General features: G+C 38.9%; 1 protein-coding gene across 3 annotated transcripts in view; it reads right to left on the reverse strand.

The window, feature by feature from the left end:
• The window catches only part of ankrd6b (ankyrin repeat domain 6b), a 61,817-nt gene extending 40,890 nt beyond the window's left edge, over positions 1–20,927 (reverse strand). For all 3 annotated transcript variants that reach the window (XM_033649020.2, XM_033649021.2, XM_033649019.2), the window contains exon 1: positions 20,763–20,927. The gene's annotated coding sequence lies outside the window, so the exon portion shown is untranslated. The remainder of the gene's footprint in view (positions 1–20,762) is intronic.
• Positions 20,928–21,502: the final 575 nt, after the last annotated feature.

Below are 21,502 nucleotides of genomic sequence, written 5' to 3' on the forward strand. Positions count from 1 at the left end.
CAAAGCAGGCCTGGCAGTCATAGCGAGGCTTCTCACACGCAGCTAGGCAACGGGGCTTTTGTGCAAACTTTTGGAACTCAGGACTCAGTTCAAGAACAAGAAATGCCAAGCCCCTTGCTTTTCACATGGCCCAGGGAGGAGGCCCTGGAGAATACTTATTAACCTGCTCGCTCCTGAAAAACAGCCGCCTTCTAATGCAGACACATCACTTCATGTCTGTGTTGCTGCCAACTCTGAAAAAGAGGGCTATCAACAGAGGAGATGTAAAGCATTTCGTTTTGAAATGTTAGAAACAATGAGCCAAATGAAAAAGAAGAGTAAAATGCAATAGCAGTAGGAATATATGTAATATTTGTTTTACACTATATGCAGTGTTTGAGCCAGAGTTGCCTGGGAGGAGGTCAAATGGGCCCATTTGTAGTTTAATAATACTGTAAGTAGAATTACCGCCCTGTGGTTGTATGTCTCCGTGCACCAATCAAGTTTCTCTTACAGTTTACATCCATGTCTGTGTAAACATGGATGCTTCACACCCATCTTCAACTCAGCAAAACAAAAGATCTGTACAATCAGCAGTTTCAAGAGTAAAGTCACCAATTCAGTATCTGACCAAAAGTCCCCCCTTCTGTTCCTGAGATATGATGTTGAAAAATGGCCAGAAGTGTTTTATGCCTCACAGTGAGGCTGACCTTTGACCTTTGGGATATAAAATGTCATCTGTTCATCATTATATCCTATGAGATATTTGTGTGAAACATTATAAACGCTTATAAATTCTTGAGTTATGGCCAGAAACATGTTTTGTGAGGTCCCTGTGTTGGTTGAGTTGGTTTAAAGGCTCTCTAAGTCTTCCTAAGCGTGAAAAGTTTTTGTCACATACAGCAAACACCTCCTCATGATCCGCTAGCTACATGTCCTCTGAATATGCTGTGAAAAAGTCCGGTCTCTGTAGGCAACCCAGGCTCCGCAAATGACAACAAAAACATTTGGGTCCAGGCTGCATCAACCAGCCAGTGCGAGACAGGCGAAAGCAAGCACACACACATGAACGCGGTGCCCATGTCTCACGGTCTCGCGCACACGTGAATGCGGTGCCCAGAGAGCTACAATGAGGCTAAAAGGCGTGCTAGCTCCGTTGTGTTTGATAACATTGTTGAACGTAAACAGAAGTGAAGTGTTTTGGTTGCCATTTGCGGAGCCTGGGCTGCCTACAGAGACTGGACTTTTTCACAGCATATTCAGAGGACATGTAGCTAGCGGATTGTGAGGAGATGTTTGCTATATGTGACAAAAGCTTTTCAAGCTTAGGAAGACTTAGAGAGCCTTTAAGCTAAAGAAGCGGGATTGATAAGGATGTCATTGTAAACCAATCAGAGGCAGAGAGTAGGGAAGGTCAGACCTACACCATACTAGCAAAAGAAAATTCACGCTGGGGAATGACTGTAACAGAGAATAACAAGTTTTTCCACAACGAAAAATCCCCAATAAAAGCCTCTAAACACAACTGGACATGTTCCAGAAGGAATATGATCCAAAATCAGGGAGACATTAATGACATCAGCAACCAAGATTACATGTTTCCCTAATGTTAGTATGTAGCTACATGTTGCAGTGTAGGCTATGCAATGTAAACACTTGCAGTAGCCTGCCTGGATCAGATGACCATATAAAGAAATCCATCACGAGCTGACCTTAGCTTATCTTGAAAGTAGTAAAAGAGGTTAGAAAGGTTAGAAACAGTATTCAGAGCTGCTCAAAGCCTGTGGTTTGCCATTCACATTAACCAAAAAACAGCAAATACTTAGGAATTTGTAGTTTGACAGATCTATCGACTGTCTAAAAGTGAAACGCCTACAAACAACATTAATCCCATGATATTTGCATAAATGTCAACTGACAACTGGACAATTAGTTAATTAGTCGTTGCAGCTCTACAAATAACATAATAATATAAATAATGGGAACTCAACTGTTTTTCTAAAAAATTTGGTTAATTTGAGCACTACATTTGGATGACAACTTGGCTTGTGTAAAGTAGGCTAATTTTATTTTGACACTGGAACCCTGATTAAAGCCTGGAGTGTTTAACAAAGTTTCTTTACAAAGAGGACAGGGTGACCTGTCCACACCCAGGGCCCTCATGTCTTTTTATCACCCTTCCCTCCTGGGAAAAGTCTGGGTCAGTGTGAGGTCAACAGCTTGGTTGCTCAGTCTGACCTCACTGGAATGTGTCCCACCGCTTGCTGTTGCATTTCTTTGTCCATTAAAATCACTACTGTTGTAAATCACAATTTCTAATGTAATAGACTTTAAATGTAGACAACAAATAAAAATGAGCTTAACCTTTTAGACACACTGCAAAAAGTGACAGTCCCACTTATCATATAAAGTCAGAGAGTTAGTTCTCATGGTAGGACAGCTGGACTAAAGCAAAACTGACAAATGCATGTGGACCAATTTTTAAAAATAAATGAAATGCAGCTGGTAGTGGTACACAGAAATATTTACTACAGTTGCCCATGAAAGCAATCTACTTAAGTAGATTAACAAAAAAAAACACAAAAGAAATCCACCATCTAGTACAGTGGTTCCCAGGTGGTCGGTCGTGTCCAAAAGTGTGTTGCAGTCCATTCTGAATGGACCATAAGTGACTCTCGAATGTGTCAAGTTTGTAGAAAACAGACTTTATTCTGAAGTACAGTGAATTTTAGGCTCAATTTTAGGCTTTCATTTTGAAGTGCCGTTCCTTGCTGTAGAGTGAGTGACTAACAGACAACTACTTAACAAAAACAGCAAACTAGCTCGACAACATGGCAAACGCAAGTATGACGCTGAATATATTAAACTGTATGGACCTTAAACTAATGACTATTGAAAACTTTACGTGGTTTAAGATAGTATAATCAACCCTTTGCTAAGTCCCACCCTCAAACGCAGCCTGGCAAATCATAGTGTTGCATCAGCCAACTCCGACAATTAATACTATGCTGCAGTCATTTCAGATTGTCTTCATTTTCAGCCTGGTTTTGTGGATTTTGACCAAATCATGGTTAAACATTGTGCTCTGGTGACGTGAGACTCCTTACCCAGAGAGTTGTGAAGGTGGTACGCGCCAAACTTTGTCACTAAGTTAGCACTTCTATGCTACACTCGCTAGTGTTACTGAAGGTTTACTGAATGTATACACATGCTGTTTTTTCTCTGAGTGAATAAAGGCATACGCATAATGCATATAGTGTGCATATAAGTGTCCTCAGTTTGTTGCATGGGGTTCAGTGAACCAGGGAAGGTTCCTGATGTTTGGGTCAAAGCAGCTCCTCTGACATCTGACATGTTGGATCTTGCTGTTGAGTCTGTTGGAGCTGTGATGGGCTTCATACAGATACAAGAAATCTTTAAAAAAAAAAAAAAAAAAAAAATTCACTGGCTGATCTAACATCAGTGGGTGGAGAACCACTGATTCCCAAAACAAAATTAGTGCACTCATACACTAGATTGGCGATGATATACCTATCCTAACTATATTAACAAGAATGGACAAGGTTTATCTGCTCAGGACTATATCATTATATCACTAAAAGGGAGTTCACTTTCATTTCTGCATAGACAGAGTTAGTGTACTGGTAAACTATTTTAGGACTGTTTAAATGTTTGATGCATCCCAAAGCTCACAGGCAGACAGATTTTCTGCCTCTTTCTGTTATATGTTATAAATTAAGTCTTTGGGTTTTGGACTGGTGTTTGGATAAAACAGGTACTGTAAACTTGTCACATTCAGATCTGCAAACTTGTAATTTTATAGAGAAACTGATGACATTTTCAGACCAGATTAATCAATCAATAAAGACGGTAACTGGCAAATTAACGGCAACAATCTTTTGTAGCAGCGCCACAAATGTTAACTTGTTACAAACTTTGATTTTGAACGTGTAATTAGTTTATGAAAATAATGCCTAACTGAGCATGAGATGATTGATCAATGTCCATGCTCATCTCAGGAAGCGCAGTCTTGTCACACAGGTGTAGCAGGTTATGTTGAAGTGCAATAACCTGAGCCTGACTGAGCTTCTGATGTAAGCAAGAACTGCTAAACAGTGTTCCAATTGCAAATTAAGGGTTCTGCTTTGTCCTGTTCTCAAAAATTTGGACTCCTGAGTTCAAATTGGCATGAGAGGGCTCAAATTTCCAAGGACGTGAATTTGAATTTAGCAGACTTTAGCAGTACAAGTGTTGAAGCACCAAAAACCTCCTTCATGCTTCTTGAGATCTGATTGCTCAGACCACATTTCTAAGTTGGTCAGGGCCACATACTGCCACTTCCTTTCAGCAGCGTGTGCACCAATGCTTCCTGGGTCACACTGAGGGGCCGCCTACTTAGCTGACGTCCTTGCTCATACAACTCACCACCAGAAAAGAACACTTTCTGTAGCTGCTGTTAAACAGGTTAGATGCAGCGCTAACCAACACTCCCCAGAGCTGTTCTCCTCCTGGCGAATGGCCAGTTCAGTGTCTGCAAGGTTAGCATGAGCTAACACAGCAGCAGCTGATAAACGGACACAAACTCACACTGACACCAAAAAGACTCGACTCTTTAATGAAACCCATTAATAATCATTAGGTAATGTTAGCTGTGTGATGCTAAAAGTTAGCCCTGTCACTGTGTACACGGGCCATGGATGTACAAAGAGAGCTCTATACAGCGCTGCAGGTGGGGCCCCGTTGATTCCTATGAAAGCTGCTCAGTGGTGCATGAACACCAAAAAAACCAACTGCCGCACATAAAATTACCCTGATAATCAGCACTGCTTCTGCACTGCATGGCCCATAGAATAGGTGCACAGGAGACTACTGCTGGCTGAGCCGCTAATTCTGGTTGAGCTATCCACTAACTTAAATGAGAATAAAATGATTCAATTGTGCCGCTCTTCTAAATATGTCATTTTATGGGGGTTGTGATGCTCAAAAAATGTATTCACTGACTTACAGATATCTCTTTCCCCATGTAAATCAATGAGAAAAAGATTTTTTGGGCCACAGGGCATGACGTGACAGTGTAATAACACTGTTTGGCCACTACGAAAATTGGCCTCAAAGCCCAGCAAAAATTCCTAGGGGTCTGGTGTGGATAGACACTCAGCAACTGCCTCTGGCTGAAAACAATGATAACAAATAAAAAAAATCAATGTATTGAAAATACTGTACAATTCCCCGCAGTCCTTCCCCTTGAGGAAAACGCAACACATTTGATCTTTACAGAAACTATGTACATGTTTATTTTGCTTATGGAGTGGAGAAGTGAGATCTGATTACAAATAGTCACTCAAGATGTATTATAATGCCAGGTGTAAACAGACAGACTTTAGAGCTGTCCATTTGTGATCAGATCAAAAATCTCTTACCCATGGAATATTATCTACTACAATAATCAATTCCTCTAGGTATAACAACTGTTTGTAAATGTTATTACACATTATGTAATATTAGGAGTGACACAACTACATAAACAGACTCTATGTTGAGATGAAGTTTCAGCAGTTTTCCACAGAAGGTGTGCCAGCTAAACCAAATACTGACAGCCCTGAATTACACCTTTCAAAACAGTGTTTAGCTGATGAGTAACGCTGAGTCCATCACACACCTCATGTGTTTTCTTCTTTATGCTCACAATGCAGCACTGAAGTCAGTGTCACTTGGTAGCTGTCAACACTGGCACCATGACTGATAAGTGAGAAGGCAACTGTGCATCCTTTAAGACCCCGTGCAGCAGTTGATATCCAAAGTATGTCAGGAATGTGACTGCTAGTGCCCACCTGTCAACATATCTAACAGCAGCCCATTCAAAACCCACCAAAAAAAGCATTCATTAAAGTTTCAGTGGGTGTGAGGATGTCAGATCTGGCCAACAAGGAAATGATGTGACCCATTCACTGACCCCAAAAATACCTTAAAAAGTGCACAAATGACATTTAGTCTGCATGTCAGGAAAGGAATGCTGTGTTGCATTTTTTCTGCTTTCCGTTAGTTACTCCCTCTAAGAAGTTGGCTTGTGACAATGGGTTTTGGATTACGGTCTACAAATTATTAGCTGAAGGGAGGGTGGGGGAATTTGTCTACTCTACCACCCGCTTTGACAGGTAATCAGCGCTAAGTAAAAGGTCATATTTGGTGCAAAAAAAAAAAAAAAGCCTAGCTGGTAACTTTTGGGGACAAAAGCTGAGCTTTATTCAATTGCTCAATTATATTATGCAGAAATACTATTCATGGAGCATAAATAACACTCAAATTAGGCTTGTAGACTTGTAAGTACTCCACCTCCCAGAAACAAGCCTGAGCTTCTTTCATTACAGCATGTTTTTCACTAGTCATGAAAAATTAAGCATAGTGCACACTTCAAACACCAGCTCTAAAAACAGTTTATTGAAATGTAAAAATGTCATTCGAGAAGATTATTACATGCTCTCAGACACCCAACAATGAAAAGCCTACAAGAGGTCACAGCCTACAGATCCAGCTTGATACAAATCTTAACATTCACATTCTAACATACACTCTGAGGGTGGAAACGTTAAAAACTAAATCTGTATTACCTTTGTGTAATGAAGCATGGCATGAATGCACTAAAATTAACTTCAGCATTCTGAGCTACAACACTGCCTGCGGTACATTCTCTATTATGTGGGTCATCTCTTCTCACTGTTTATGAGCACTCACAGCCCCATAAAGTATGCCTGCCGTAGTATGCAGTCCCACGGTGCTCTGCAGGAGCTTTTAACGCACATATACTGTACCTTCACTGATACTTAACTTCCGCAACTCTACAGCGCATCTCATATCTTATCTATGAAGCAAAAAAACATGTGTTTTACAATATTTCAGATTGAGAACTGTAAACATGTTTTCCTTACAAAGCCTTTCATTCTCAGCAAAGGAAATGTAAGTTACAAGGATGTAAAACTAGTTCTATGAGTATGTGCATAGCCCACTAAAGGGCTTCAATTTATCCTGTAAGCATGAGGATTTGCTGCTTTTTTGCTGGTTTACTTTATCTTAAATGTTATAATTTTAAGTTAGACAAAGCTAGTGGCGTTTGGACTCTGGGAAATTTTTACCATTCATCATTTATAGACCAAAGGATAATCGATTTTTATAATGAAAATAATCATTAGTGTCAGTTGTGATCAGACTGAATGTGAATCAAAATATTACAGGCAGTGCAAATTCATAAAAGTCGAAGGATGACGCACAGAATGGATTCTAGGTGTCATTAAATCAGGCAAAGACTTGTCAACTCATGCTGAAAATATTTCAGTTTGTGCAAAAAAAAATAAGTGTGATCATGCTGAGCTGTATGAATATAAAGAGCTGATGAATATAAAGAGACATGTGCAGAGACGACATGAAGGAAATACCAGAAACAACTGACGCTCCTGTCAAGTCTGGATGTCAGTCTGTCACACGCGTGGAATCGAACAAACATCTGCACTGTCACATCCATTTGCTGGTTGTAGCTGCTACACTATACATATCAGTATTAACATATGGAGGCGTCTATACAAGGTACCTCACTTAGATTTATACACCACCTGCCTCTACCAAAACTAACTTTTTCTTCCACTAACTTTACATTAACCAGGCTGCACATATTGTATTCAATATTATTATTCAGGACTTCACTGTATTACTATGAACTGTTACTATACACCGCGGCAGAATCTCTCAATTAAATGGACTGTTTCAACAGTGCTGACATATTCAGCCGCAGCAAGTAATTACATCCAGTCACAGAGCAGGGTGGGGCAGTGATTTACAGCAGAGGTAGATGTTGCCTAAAACAAGCACCAGCTAAGCCTGCAAACATAAAACTTTTAAGACATAATGCTTTTGTGAAATAAAACATTGCTTTTCCAAGAAAAGGAGCAGAAGTGCTATTTCATACAGAAAATGCTGGACATTAAATGAGTGCAGTGATTAGATGATGAGATGAAATGTGTCAAGATCTGTGCGGCTTACTGCCTCTGCTCAACAGGAGAGTAAAAAAAAATCTGATCTTGGCCCATATTCATTAAGCATATTAGATTAAGAAATCACTCCTAACTGATCAAAAATACTCAGAGTGATGCATTTTTGAGCAAAAAACAAAACAAAAAAAACACCTACATTTCATCAACTTCCCTAACTTAGGAAATCACTCCTCTGCCAAAATTTAGCAGAACCTAAGAGGTTTCCTAAACTGTTGGGAGTTGCCCAGAGATGGTGTCAGGAGAGAGACTGATGGCAGAGAGATGATTTGGGAACACCGTTTAAAAGTAAGCTTATTAAAAGATAATTTTGACAAAATTTTTGAGACTAAAAACTTTGTGCATGATGCCAAAAAAAAACCACAGGATTTCTCCTTAGTAACTAATATCACAATATTAAAACTATTTTGGAATGGGGAAAATGCAGCTGTGTAGCAATGATGATTGTGTGAAACAAAATGAGGCTCAGTGAGAACAAACTAACAATTGTCACCAGCATAATGAAGTTTATCTCAATGTAATTATTAAAGGTAAAATCATAGTCTTGTTCTTTTTTGAATAATAAAGGAGATATTACATTTGAAAGAAACATTGTGTTCATATTGTTATGGTGCATTTCTCAAGACTGGAGGGACAATGCAGAATGTTCCTTGCATGTAGGGAGCATGCAACGGGCACAGTTGAAAGTGGAAGTGGACAATGGCAGAGAAGATTAGACTACAGTCAGTCAGAGAAGTTTCAACATCATCACTGAGTGTGCCGGTGTGATATGTGCAAGATGTGGCACTATAGGCTGTTAAACAATGGGAATGAATGAGAGATCTGCTGATGCAGATCATTTCACACAACTGTATGCTAATTTCCATATAGACTACATTACTTTTTTATGCGATGTGAGTCTTGTCAATTTTCATTTACAGTTTAAATTTGGGCTGCACATTATATCGATTTTTTTAATCATCATCGCGTTATAATCATTCACCTTCCTGTTCAGTCCAATTTGTTCAATAAAAGATTTCTTTTTATTTTTCATTTCAGAAATTTGTTGTATTTTAGAATTATATATTAGAAGCAGCAGAAAGGCACAACTTAGTACACTTTAGTATCTGATTATGAATCACAAAGAATATTGTTAATATGATATTCAACAATGTTATTATCTAAATGGCCCATTCATAAACGTCAATGAGTTTAAACTGACTTCGTAATCATATTTCTGCATACATATAACCCTAGTAAGTTACCCAAGTTTTGTACCTATACACACAAAACCTACAAGCACTTCTAATAATTAAATACATAAAATATTAACATATACTCTAATATTAAGACAGCCAGTAAAACAGCAAGAAATCTACAACACAACATCATTATACTTTCTACCTTGAGAGTCATAAAACAGCGATGTAACACTTTGTCATAGAAGTAGTTTTATGCCTTGCAGAGAGTCAGTTTAATAAGCTTCATAAAAGGCAGGGTTAGCAGGATTCCTAATTGGTTGGACAAAACATGTAATTCCTAAGAGACTCTGAGATGTTTAATAATTACAGGCCCTGGGCAACACAGCGCTAAAAATCAGACTTCAGTTGTTTTAAAATCCACTTTCAGAATATGCTGGTGTTTTCTTTCATCACATCACTGAAAACAAAACTAGTGAATCTGACAGCAGACAGACCAACAACACAGGAACAGAGATACAAACTGCTGCTTCCCCTCGACTGCTCTTAAGCGTGCAGCTATTTTTCCCAGCAGGAGTGTTTTTCCCTCGTGGGATCTGTGACATGACTATATGATGTGTATGTGAAACAAGTGTTCAGAATGGAAGGCCCCCCTCAGCCCCTCCTTTCACTCTCGGATTTCACTCAAAACTCAGCCATCTGTCTTTCCTGCACGAGTCAGGGACAGAGAGCCAAAATCAGATTAAAACAATACTTTGACCCACTCGCTAATCTCAAGATCTGTTTCAGTGTAGCTCACTGCAGCCGTGGAGCAGAGAGATTCTGTGCTGACTGAAGCATTTATGAACAAAATGGGCCATAAATACCCCCCGAGAATACAGGACAAATATTTACAGCTATATTATCTGTTTAATCACTGCCAAGGCATTTAGTGCAGAGAAATGGCAGGCTGACACACTGCTGGTTAATCCTCAGGTCACTGCTGGAAATAAACCTTCTGTCATCCATGTGACAGCTGAGCCAGATGTGAAAGCCATCTAAATATATAGTACAGAGGTCAACCTTAACATAAGACTAAAAATAACAACATGTCATGCCTTTTAGTAAGTCAGAGGGCATTCTAACGACTTGAAAAAACAGGGTTAATAGTCTCATTAATGTTTTATTTTTTACAAAAAGGAAAAGACCACAACAAACTAATAACACGTAAACATTTTGAATGCAACCTTGATAGCTAAGAGACAGGTATGAAACTTGCGTCACTCTTCATTTTAAATACTAACAAATTATGTGTAAATGCTATAAAACTGGCCTTGCAAAGCAAAAAGCTCACAGGGGAACTCAGACCAGTCTCATGGTCTGGGTGATGATACGTCTACAGGACAGTGATGTTTACGTGTTCCTGATATACAATAAGAACATCTTATCAAAATTCCTGTGCAATACCAGCTAGAGGACAGAGAGAGCCAAGTTTCAGAAGTCACTCTGTGTTTTCGGGATTTTCCATCAGTAGAAAGCTGCTGCAAAGACCAACGGAGGATACAGTTCGTCTTTGCAGCCACACTGCAAAATTCTAGAGTAACTCAACTAAAACTTTTGTTGAAATGGAACATTTTTCTCGCAATAACTCAAAAGACAAAATCAAAAAGACTAATTTAACACCAGATTGAAAAGCAGTATTTCACTGCCGTTTTTATTCTGAAAAAGACTATATTCCTACTAAGCTGTTAACATGACTGATGAAAATTAATATTCCACTAATATTCATGTTTACATGCAGCTGTGTATACTTCGACTAACATGCCCTAACATGTCCTTTCATTACATAAAAACATGGAAAAGTAGAACAGCTGGAGCTGTGGTGCCATTTTGCTTCTTTGCGTCAAAACTGGATTCTTTCAAAGTTTTCCACCTGTGGCAAACATGCTCGACCATGCATACACAGCCTGCCTCTTTCATCCCTTCAACAACCACTGCCAACCTCTTGAAAAGATTGACATTGCAATATTTGGGCATATCCAAAAATCTGTTGATATCCAAGTCTTTCACAATGCTTCAAGTAGGTATGTTTCTCCTTTCAACCAGAAATGTGGGCATGTATCTAAAACAGACAAGAAGCCATGTGTTGCAAACTATGGAAAACCCCCAACTGAGATGCATATTCTGACTGCACTGTATGGGGAAGCCTCCTTAAATCTGACTAATACTGGTGTATCCCATGTCTTTATCAGAAAATGCTACTGGAAAAAAAACCATGGCTAATTCAGAATATCCAAACAGCATATGCTGTTTACATGACCTGTATGAGATACAAATTGAGTTCGGCGTGGTTTCCTTTCATCTGGCACGCAAATCAGCACGTCATTTTTGCCAACTTGAATTGATTGCTCTGTGTGGCACAACGTCAAAATACCTTCTAGATCAACAGCATCCTTAACAATCCTTACTTGAAAAGGTCCTGTACTGTCTCTGCCAACATTTAAAAACCATGAAAGAGATTAAAGTTCATCACAGCATCTGTGCCACCTGCTGCTGACTGATTGTCAGCTGAAACAGACTCAACATCATAGCTACGTAACAAATGGCAAGCTGGCAGGGCCAAATGAAAATCAGCCCATCAGGACGCCCTCCATGGAGTACACTCATACAACACTGCAGCAAAGTGAGAGCTTAAACCACTGGAGGTCAGCAAAGACAAAACTTTCAGATTTTTCTGATGAAGTTAGATGCATGAAAAACCGCGCTGAAATGGGGTGAGACCACACAGTACGCTACTCTTATAACGTGCATTAAACTGTCAACAACCTACAAATATTATTGAAACACCACAGATTTGATAAACTGATACAGGAAAATACAAATTTATACCAGAAACTCGAATTACCGCTTCACAGTTGTATGCCTCCATGAACCAGTCAAGCTGCACTTACAGTTTACATTCATGTCTGTGAATACATGGTGCTTAACACACATCAGGGTGTCCCACACATTGATTTATTTGTTGCTAGCTGCCACAAGTGCTATTGGAATATACTGTTTGGTTATTCATCGACCACACTGTCAGAGCGCAGCCTCATTTAGTGACACTTAACCATTCATTCTGCTGGGTCTCAGAGTTTGCAATCACTCCAGCAGCTGCTCCTCTCATCCATCCATCTGATGTGATCAGCTCTGAATGGATCAACAAATCAGTTATCCACCCTACAAGTCAAAAACTGCAGCTAAGAAAAAAACTCTGAATTTAGAGAGGGGACACAGACGATCTATTCAGTCATTCAGGATTAGTGTCACGGAGTCAATATCTGACCAAATGCCTCCCCCTCTGTTTCTGAGATATGACACTGAATTGTGGAACAGTATGATGTCATAGTGACATTGACCGTTGACCTTTTGGATATAAAATGACATCACTTCACCATTTTATCCTAGTAGACATTTGTGTGGAATTCTGACATGAAATTTAGCGTATGAATTCTTAGGTTATGGCAAAAACATGTTTTGATGGGTCACAGTGACCTTGACCTTTAACCACCAAATTTAAATGAGTTCATTGCTAAGTCCAAGTGGACGTTTGTGCCAAATTCTAGGATATTCCTTCAAGGCCATCTTAAGATACCATGTTCATGAGAATTAGATAGACGTAAGGTCACAGTGACCTTTGATCACCAAAATCAAATCAGTTCATCATTGAGTTCAAGTGGTAGTTTGTGCCAAATTTAAAGAAATTTCCTCAAGCTGTTGTTGAGATATCATGTTCACGACAATCCAACAGATGGGGTCACAGTGACCTTGACCTTTGATCACCAAATTCCAATCAGTTCATCCTTGAGTCACAGTTGATGTTTGTGCCTAATTTGAAGAAATTTCTCAAATGAGGCTTACTAAGTTGAGCTTTGTAGATAGCGTAACAAACAATGTCATGCCTATTCATTTCAAAAGAATGAAGGCATATGAGGAAGCTCCAACTTGACCAAACAATTGTTTAACTTCATCACTCACTCACTCACTCACTCACTCACTCAGTCTCACTAAGGGACAGACATTCACATTTATAGCGCTGGCCCATACTTTGCTGTGGTCCAGCCAAAAATCTTCTGTTATGACATTAAGCATGTCTTTTTATATTGTGATATCAATACCTTTACTTCTGATAGCATGTAGAGATAGACAGGAAATGTGAGGGATGATATCCTACAAAGGTCTCTAGCTGAATAATTAACAGGGACGTTGCAGTGACCTGGTAATCCTCTTAATCCCTAGGCCAGCATGATGACTGAGTTCAAATTGCAAATTATCTGCAGATTTTCTGTAAAGTCAAATACTGATTCAATCCAGTAATTTAATTGAACTTGCCTTTGACTCTACGTTTGCGTCAAAAATTAAGACAAAATCTAAATTTTCCATTACTAAAGAAGTACAAACTCAAATGTATGTACTTTATTTACTCGCTGCCTTTGGTCTTAGATTTTATGTTCAGTACAACCAGAGATGCTAAATATCTAAGCATCACTACAAATACTATTTTTTAAATAGCACTAAGTACAAGAACCACTTGGTTAAATATGCATGTGTTGCAGTGTGACTGGATTTAAGGATGCAGCTGCACAACAAAGAAGAAGACCCTCCCAGATGCCTCAGAGTTGGAAGACCCTTGCCAGTCTGGTAGCCATAATCACCTCCTGGGCCCTTCTTCATTGTCCAGGAGCACTGAGCAGAAAAAGCCTCTTGTGCCCTTCAGAAAGATGCCTCTACCCTTTCAGTGGTATCTTATAATGAGTTCACCACCCATGGGCTCACAAATGCATTACCACAACAACACCGTGACACCACATGTGGTCGTTACAATCTTACATGGTCCCTCCCACTTTATTTAAGTATAATTAGTTTATTACAATTGGGATTTTATTTCTGTAGATTTGGAAATCATTCCTTTGTATAATAATATACTGATATGAATAATTAATCACAGTAATATTGGTAATAGTATCATTGACCTGTGCTAAAAAGAAGACCAATGGTATGAAAATAAACCACCTGTTGACCAGTTAGACAGGTCAGGTTAGTCAAACATATCTTGAGGAGAGAACAAAAGTAAAACGGTAAAATTAATACTGAAACGGTCTGTTGTAAACATTCATTGTAGTTTACAGACTGTTCCTGCACTGTACTTACTGTAGTTGTTTGCACATACAGTTTCCTGTAGGGGTGGGAATCACCAGAAGATCCACGATACAATATCATCACGATAGTTCAGTCTCAATGCAATATTATTGCAATTTTAAATATGTTGCAATATACTAAGTATTGCAATAAAAAATATTGTAGTTTATTACCTTTACTCAACTGTCCCCAAGGGAAACTTTGTCAATACATGTTCTATCTAATGAGATAAAGTCATCTCACTTCAGCCACTGTTTTGCAGCATCAAAATGTATCACGTGGACTGAAAATGTAATTGATTATATTTTTCTAGTAGGCTACCTAAAGTTTAATTTGTATTTGTGATATTAGTAATTTTTATAATTTAAAAAATTAATACTTTGCACTGTGTGACGAAACGATATTGCCAAACAAACAAATTGCAATACTATGCTGTATCAATTTTTCCCCCACCCCTAGTTTCCTGTGCAATAAGGATTATTGTTTACATGTTAAGTGTCCTTGCTGTTAGTTTTACCTCCAAATAAAGCTGTTTAAAGCAGTGGATCATAACCTTTTTGGTTTGGTCTTAAAATAAAGCTCACTTTGGACCAATTCTTCATTTTTGCATTGCTGCATATAAAGTATTTTGAGTCTTAAAGAGGTAACATTTTCCAGTTATTACATAAAGATTTGTGTAAAAAAAAAAAAAAAAACTAACTAAATTGTAAAAGGACAAAAAATGTGTTGCTGATCCTCAGGTTGGAAACCACAGGTTTAGACCATGGGAATAATCTTTCTGACTACCATGTTCCGTCCCCCTCTGGCTTTTTGTTAGGCTACATGAAAACGCATAACACACCTGAACAAACATGATCATATCACATGACCATTCACGGATACTGGGCATGCACGTGCTGGTATAAACAGGAAGCAGATTGACTACTGTGTAGCTGGTTGCTTAGTTACAGAGATGTGGAAAAGTAAGACCAGACAATTCTTTGCTTTGCCCAACAATGAGGTGGAACCATATTGAAAGTAACACAAATACAAGACAGTCAAAGCCGCAGAAAATAATTTGGAAGTCATTGCAAAGCAAATATGTTGACATATTAGAGTGGTACCAGAAGTATTATCCATTGCCATGGCAATTGGAAAGGGGTAGCCACACAAGAAGGATGAAATCATAAAATGTATTTAGGCCAAGTTATAATGTTTTAACATGACCTGTCATGAATGCTAAGAACCAATCAGGAAGTAAACGTGGGTCTATGTGCCATCATTTTGTTTCTCTGTTTTTTGCCCGTCCAGACTAAAATGCAACCCTGGAGTTTTCAAACACAAACAGGGTCAACAGCATTTTCAAAAGTCTCCGTTTTTAATGGTTCCAAAATGTCGGAGTAGTGTGGATTGCATGTGTAAACGTAGCCAGGGTGATGAGTTTTAAAGCAAAAATGTATTAGTGTGGTTGTAACCTACTTTTGCTGTCTTCTCAGATCTTAACAATTAACTTGACAAGTTCATTGTTATCATACAGGAACTAATAAATATGATGCCCAAAATTATGAAAATAACATCCAAGCAGAAATCAGCTGGAGTTATTATTTCATGTACATCTACATTGACTCCCACAGACAGAAAGAAAGCATTCACCTGCTGCACATACATACACCAAAACATAACAAGCAGGAGGAGATGTAGCTGGCCATGGTGCCTCATCTCCAGCTGGAGAGAGCTGAGTGTCAGCTGTGGGGCAGAGCACAAGCCCCCCCCCCTCCCCGCTGCACCAGCCTTTTGTCTCTTTTCACATTGCTCTTCAAAAAAAGCGACCATACACCAACATTTCCCCCACTTCTTAAATCCTCTGCTCGGGGAGAACTTAATGACAGCAGATGCAGTGTCTGAGAAAGAGCGAGGGTTTGTGCATGGCCCTAGAGTTCATTGTTTCAAGCTACCAATAAAGGGTTAAGTGGGATTTAGAACCCCTTCAAGGCTAAAGACCAAAGAAAGCTCCTTTTCTAATGCCACAGAGCTATTCACTTGCACCTCCAGTGCCTCACTAGGAAGCAGTGCTATGACAAACAGTGTGCTAATCCCAGGATCTATCCTATTATAGTACCACCTGGGGCTGGGTTTAAAATTCTAATGTGTAAATCTCATTCCACAGTGATATCATCTCCTTAAAACACAGCATTAATATCATAATTTAATATAGAATAATGGTTGGTCAAAAGGCGCTGCAAAAACTAATGTGACATTATTCACATTGATTTTCACTCACAAAGCATCATGGGAATGAGTAGATCTGTTTACATGCACTTGACAACAAATGCTCACAATAGGCATCATCTCACCATCTGACAGAGAAATCTAATAATTGTCTCTCATACAGTGTCTAGTTTCTGGAGCCTGTAAAATACCCCCTCCCCCCCACCCTGTGTCCCATTAAGGCTTATTATGTGCCCATTATACACCTGGTGACCTCTGACCTCGTCAGCACTGTGGCGTGCTAATCAGCTCCCTGGGGACGTGAGCAGACGGACAGACGGGTAAGGCAGCGTGGGTGCATTCAAGTTCTTCACACTGAGCACACACAGCAAGACTACATGTCGCTGTATTCAGGTTCAAAGCTTCCATCTGCGATTCATACTGTCCAAAGTTTTTAAAGGTTTTTTTTTTTATAAAAACAGGTATTTGTAAAATGGTCTCAGTCCATGGAAGGCCATCTATTCCTGCTTGTATCAAATCACAGATTTGGAAACTGTAAACCAGCTTTTACCAAACAGCAAAGCTGGATGACTAGGAATCCGGGAAAATGAATGAATCATCAGTGTAACTTAATCTCACATGAATTCAATAGCTCTTTGACACCCGGGCCTAACGTCATCATTTCACAGAGCCACTTCTATCATTGCAGTAAGTTCTGTCGCTTTTTCACTTTTATGTTCAGTTCAGAACCAAACTATGCATTACTATGCAGCTTGTAAAATTTAATAAATGGTTATATGCCTACTTCTGTGAGTCAATTATGTACTATGAGTCTTGAAGGCAATATGACTAATTCAATTAAACTGGTGCTCCATGCACTGAGTAGGTTACTGACTACAGTTGTATGCAGGTATTTAGTTCATGTCATACCCTTTACATTATGGTACCTCTGCTTTAAAAGGGGCACTACACGGACTTTCTCTACATATCAAAGTCAATTTACTCAAAATGAGTGTTATTCCTCTGAAAAGTTGTACAAAGTAGAAAACTTTATACATGTGTTTGGATATAAGTCTGTAACAGTTGTATGTTAGCCTATAAAGTAGACTCTGGAGGAACTTTGTAGGGGTGCGAATCACCACATCCATGATACCATATTATCACGATACTTAAGTCATGATACAATATTACTGTGATTTTAAATATGTTGTGATATGTTACCTTTTTTCAACTGTAAGTTTTGTCCCAAAGGAAAACTTTGTCAACATCTGTTTCATCTAATTAGATACATTTTCAGTCTGTTCATCTCACACAATTGATTATACTGTATTATTCGAGTAGGCTACCAAGTTTAATTTGTATTTGCATAATGAATGAATAATTTCTATTAAAAAAAACCTATACCTGGCACTGTGTGACAATACGATATTGCCACACAAAAATATCATGATACAATGCTGTATCGATATTTTCCCCCACCCCTGGAACTTTGTCAAGTCTGACGAAAAAATCTTGATGGTTTGAGGTGAAACTATATATCAGTCTGGATCAGTACATCAATTTAATGAACAACAATCCAATATTATCAATGCAAAGTGAAAGCATTGATACAAGTCATAATTTTTAAGGTACACCTTTACATCGGTAAATATTGTATCATTGTCCAAGGAATCTGCAAATCATGATAAAACTCGTGGTTTACACCCTGACTGATGATGAAATCAGAGTTAGGGGTAACATGTAGGGTTTCTTCTCCAAATTATGGTTGCATTAACTGTTTCTCACAAACATACCGTATCTATCTTTGAGGCCTGATAAAGGCATAAAGTGCATTTCCTTAAAAAATAAATAAATAAAAGAATCCGGAAAAAATCCTCTGCAGATCCAGTCTGGACTGAATTTGAGGCCAACATCGTTTATATTACATTGTTAACTTTCTAGAAGTCCTCTTTCCCCCCTTTACTGGTGCATTGCTAAAAGTCAGGGTCCCACTCTTGAAGACAATGCTTCACAGTAGTCACTTTATGGTGTACCCTTAATTCAGACAAGTTTAAAGACTCCGAATTAACAACAGAAAAGATGTTGAACGATACGGGCATTTACCAGGCAAGGAGGTGTTTTTGTCAGTCAATATTACAGGAGTCAGAAAACAAGGTGAAAACTGAAGTTTTGCATTATCTTACTTGGTTCATTTCTAGTGGAGGAACTCAATCTAACAAGAAAAGAGTCCTCATTTTTGTGGATATCCCTTCAGGCTCCCTGACCTCCCCTGACACTGAAGACACTGAACCCTCATAAACAAATCTCATTCAAATAAAAGTGCACTTCATCAAGGTTACTATGAGCTCATAACAACCACTTCTTATGTCCTCTGGGTGTAGGTTGCTGAATTGTGCTGAGGTATTATCATTATAACACATTACTGACCGGCCTTCCCTAATGAGCTCATATCTTAAACTGCTAAATACCCTCAATTTGAACCCTTATAGACTTAAATATTTAGGTTAAGCCTGAGGCTAAGTTGCACGCTGCAGAGGAGATTTCACTTAAGCCTATTTCATTTCACATTTTTATTTTTTCAGAAGTTGTAGCCTAATTTACATCAGATACAGCACCCAGTGTCCTGATTCATTTTTAATTGCTTCACTTCATCTTGTTTTCAGGCATCTTTCATATAAACTTGGTTGCACTGAGCCCATCAGAGTCCATAACAAAGCTCTTAAAAACAGTGATGCATTTTGTAAGAATATTATGCTGTAACATCAGCATTTCCCTACTGGGGAATTATGTTACTATAATGAGATAACAGAGGGGATGTCTTGGCAAGGGTATTAAATAGTGAGCAGCAAGTACATTTAAATACAGTAGATTCCTTAAGTGATGTCTGAGAAGGCATGTCAACTCAGATTTTAACTAAATCTTATCTTAACCTGGATTCAGACCTTCATTTCAGTAGTCACATTATATCAATCACAAAATCAGCCTTCTCCCATCTTTAAAATATCAAAAGATTCAGTGACTTGATGTCTAACCACTATCTAGAGAAACTTGTTCATGCTTTCATCACTAGCAGACTGGACTATAGCAATGGACCGTTCTCAGGTCTGCCTGAGATAGCAATCAGACAGCTTCAGCTGATCCAGGATGCAACTGCCAGGGTTGTAACAAGGATCAGCAAGGCTCAGCATGTAACTCCAGTTCTCACATCACTACACTGGCTGCAGTTTCTGCTTGACCATAATTCACTAACTGGTTTGGATTCAAAATACTTATCAGATCTCCTGACCCTGTATAAACCTCACAGATCTCTCAGGTCCTGGATTACTGGTTATTCCCAGAGTAAAAACTACACATGGTGAAGGTTCTTTAAGACAGTGGGGAGCACTTTAAAATCCAAGCTGAAGACCCATCTTTTCACCATTGCTTTTGATTAATTCTCTTTAAATCATTTTTTTTGTTTGTTTGTTTGTTTTTCATTCTATGGACTTTTGATAGTCCTGTTGTGTGTTTTTGTGTGTTTTTCCTCTGTATGCTTTTGCCTGTTGTTCCTATTCTATGTGTCCTTGATTGCTTGCTTTTATGATTTTTATCATTTGTATCTTGCGCTTTTACCAGTGTAAGCTGTAACGCACTTTGGGTTGCCTTTGGGTATTAAATGTGCTATATAATTAAATTTGCCTTACCTTGTCTAAAACATGACAACGTAATATAACAGGTATGACAAACCCAATAAGGATTACAGGGATTTCTAACCGTATAGGTCACAGAGACGCCCACCCCAAGTTTAAAAGGAATGGTTTAAGTGAATACAAGTGACTATAAGCTTAGCATTTAGCTACAGCCAGGCTGTAAAGGATATATAAACGTTATTATGTTAACTTGGAGTAAGGGGAATACGACGAGGTACTTCAGAAACAGTGGTTTAGCGACTATAATAACAAAAACATTTATTTTAAGTTCGCAGTAAATTTACCAGAACAAGCTAACATGAAGCTAAAAGTTAAATAAAAGTTACTGTGGAAGCTAACTAGCTTACATTATGTAAATATTGCAGTGATTTCTGTCGAGGTCGGACTGTAATTCAAGTCAGCGGAGTCCCAACATAGAGCTCGTCACCTCCTCTCACTGTAACGTTACGCAGTACAAAAACAAGCCGTGTAAACCCTGATATTTCAGAGGAAAATACGAAAAATGAGCAGCATTGATGAAGGACACTTACCTCGAAGAGAAATAGTCACACAGGTGTCTGTTCAGACGGAGACGGTGTTAGCTAGTTCCGACGGTCTCGTGAGCGCACGTTGTTAGAGAGGGAACTACAAAGTGAAAACACACGGTCGCTTCTGTCGCCCTCCCCGCCGCCGCTGCCGCCTCCCTCTCTATCCAATTTGCATGTCAACAGAGCCGCTGACAGACTCTCTCAATACGCTGAAACGAGAGGAAGAAGACACAGTACAACTACAGTCCAACTTTCACCTCAAATGAATGAATTCCGGTTCAAAAACATTCCCCCCGTTTGACCCTTGGTAGCAGTGCCGAGGAACTACTTGTCCCAAATAAAGCTCGTGTTTCTCCAGTACTCTATGTCATTTACCAGCCATTAGACAGGTGACACAAGTTTTCCTTTTAAAGCCTAATGAAATCATAGTGGAGTGTATTTTGGCAAATAAACCGCTATATAAACCACAAACGTTGTCTTTTAAACATAATAAAATGTGGGCCAACACAAAAGCAAAGAACAAAGTGTAGCTCACATTTGATTTGAACCATTAGAATGATGCCAGTGATTTAATATTGCACTTACATGAAAACTGGAAACCTGGAAGAGAAAGATTTTAAAAAGAATGGTTAAAACTGATGCAGCGCACTTAATGATAGGTCTAACTTTTAGTCCCTACAGACATGGGCTGATTATAACACAATGGGCCCCTGGGCACAGATATGCAAAAGGCCCCACCACCT

Source organism: Epinephelus lanceolatus, chromosome 13 (assembly GCF_041903045.1).
Source record: "Epinephelus lanceolatus isolate andai-2023 chromosome 13, ASM4190304v1, whole genome shotgun sequence".
Classification (NCBI taxonomy): Eukaryota; Metazoa; Chordata; class Actinopteri; order Perciformes; family Serranidae; genus Epinephelus; species Epinephelus lanceolatus.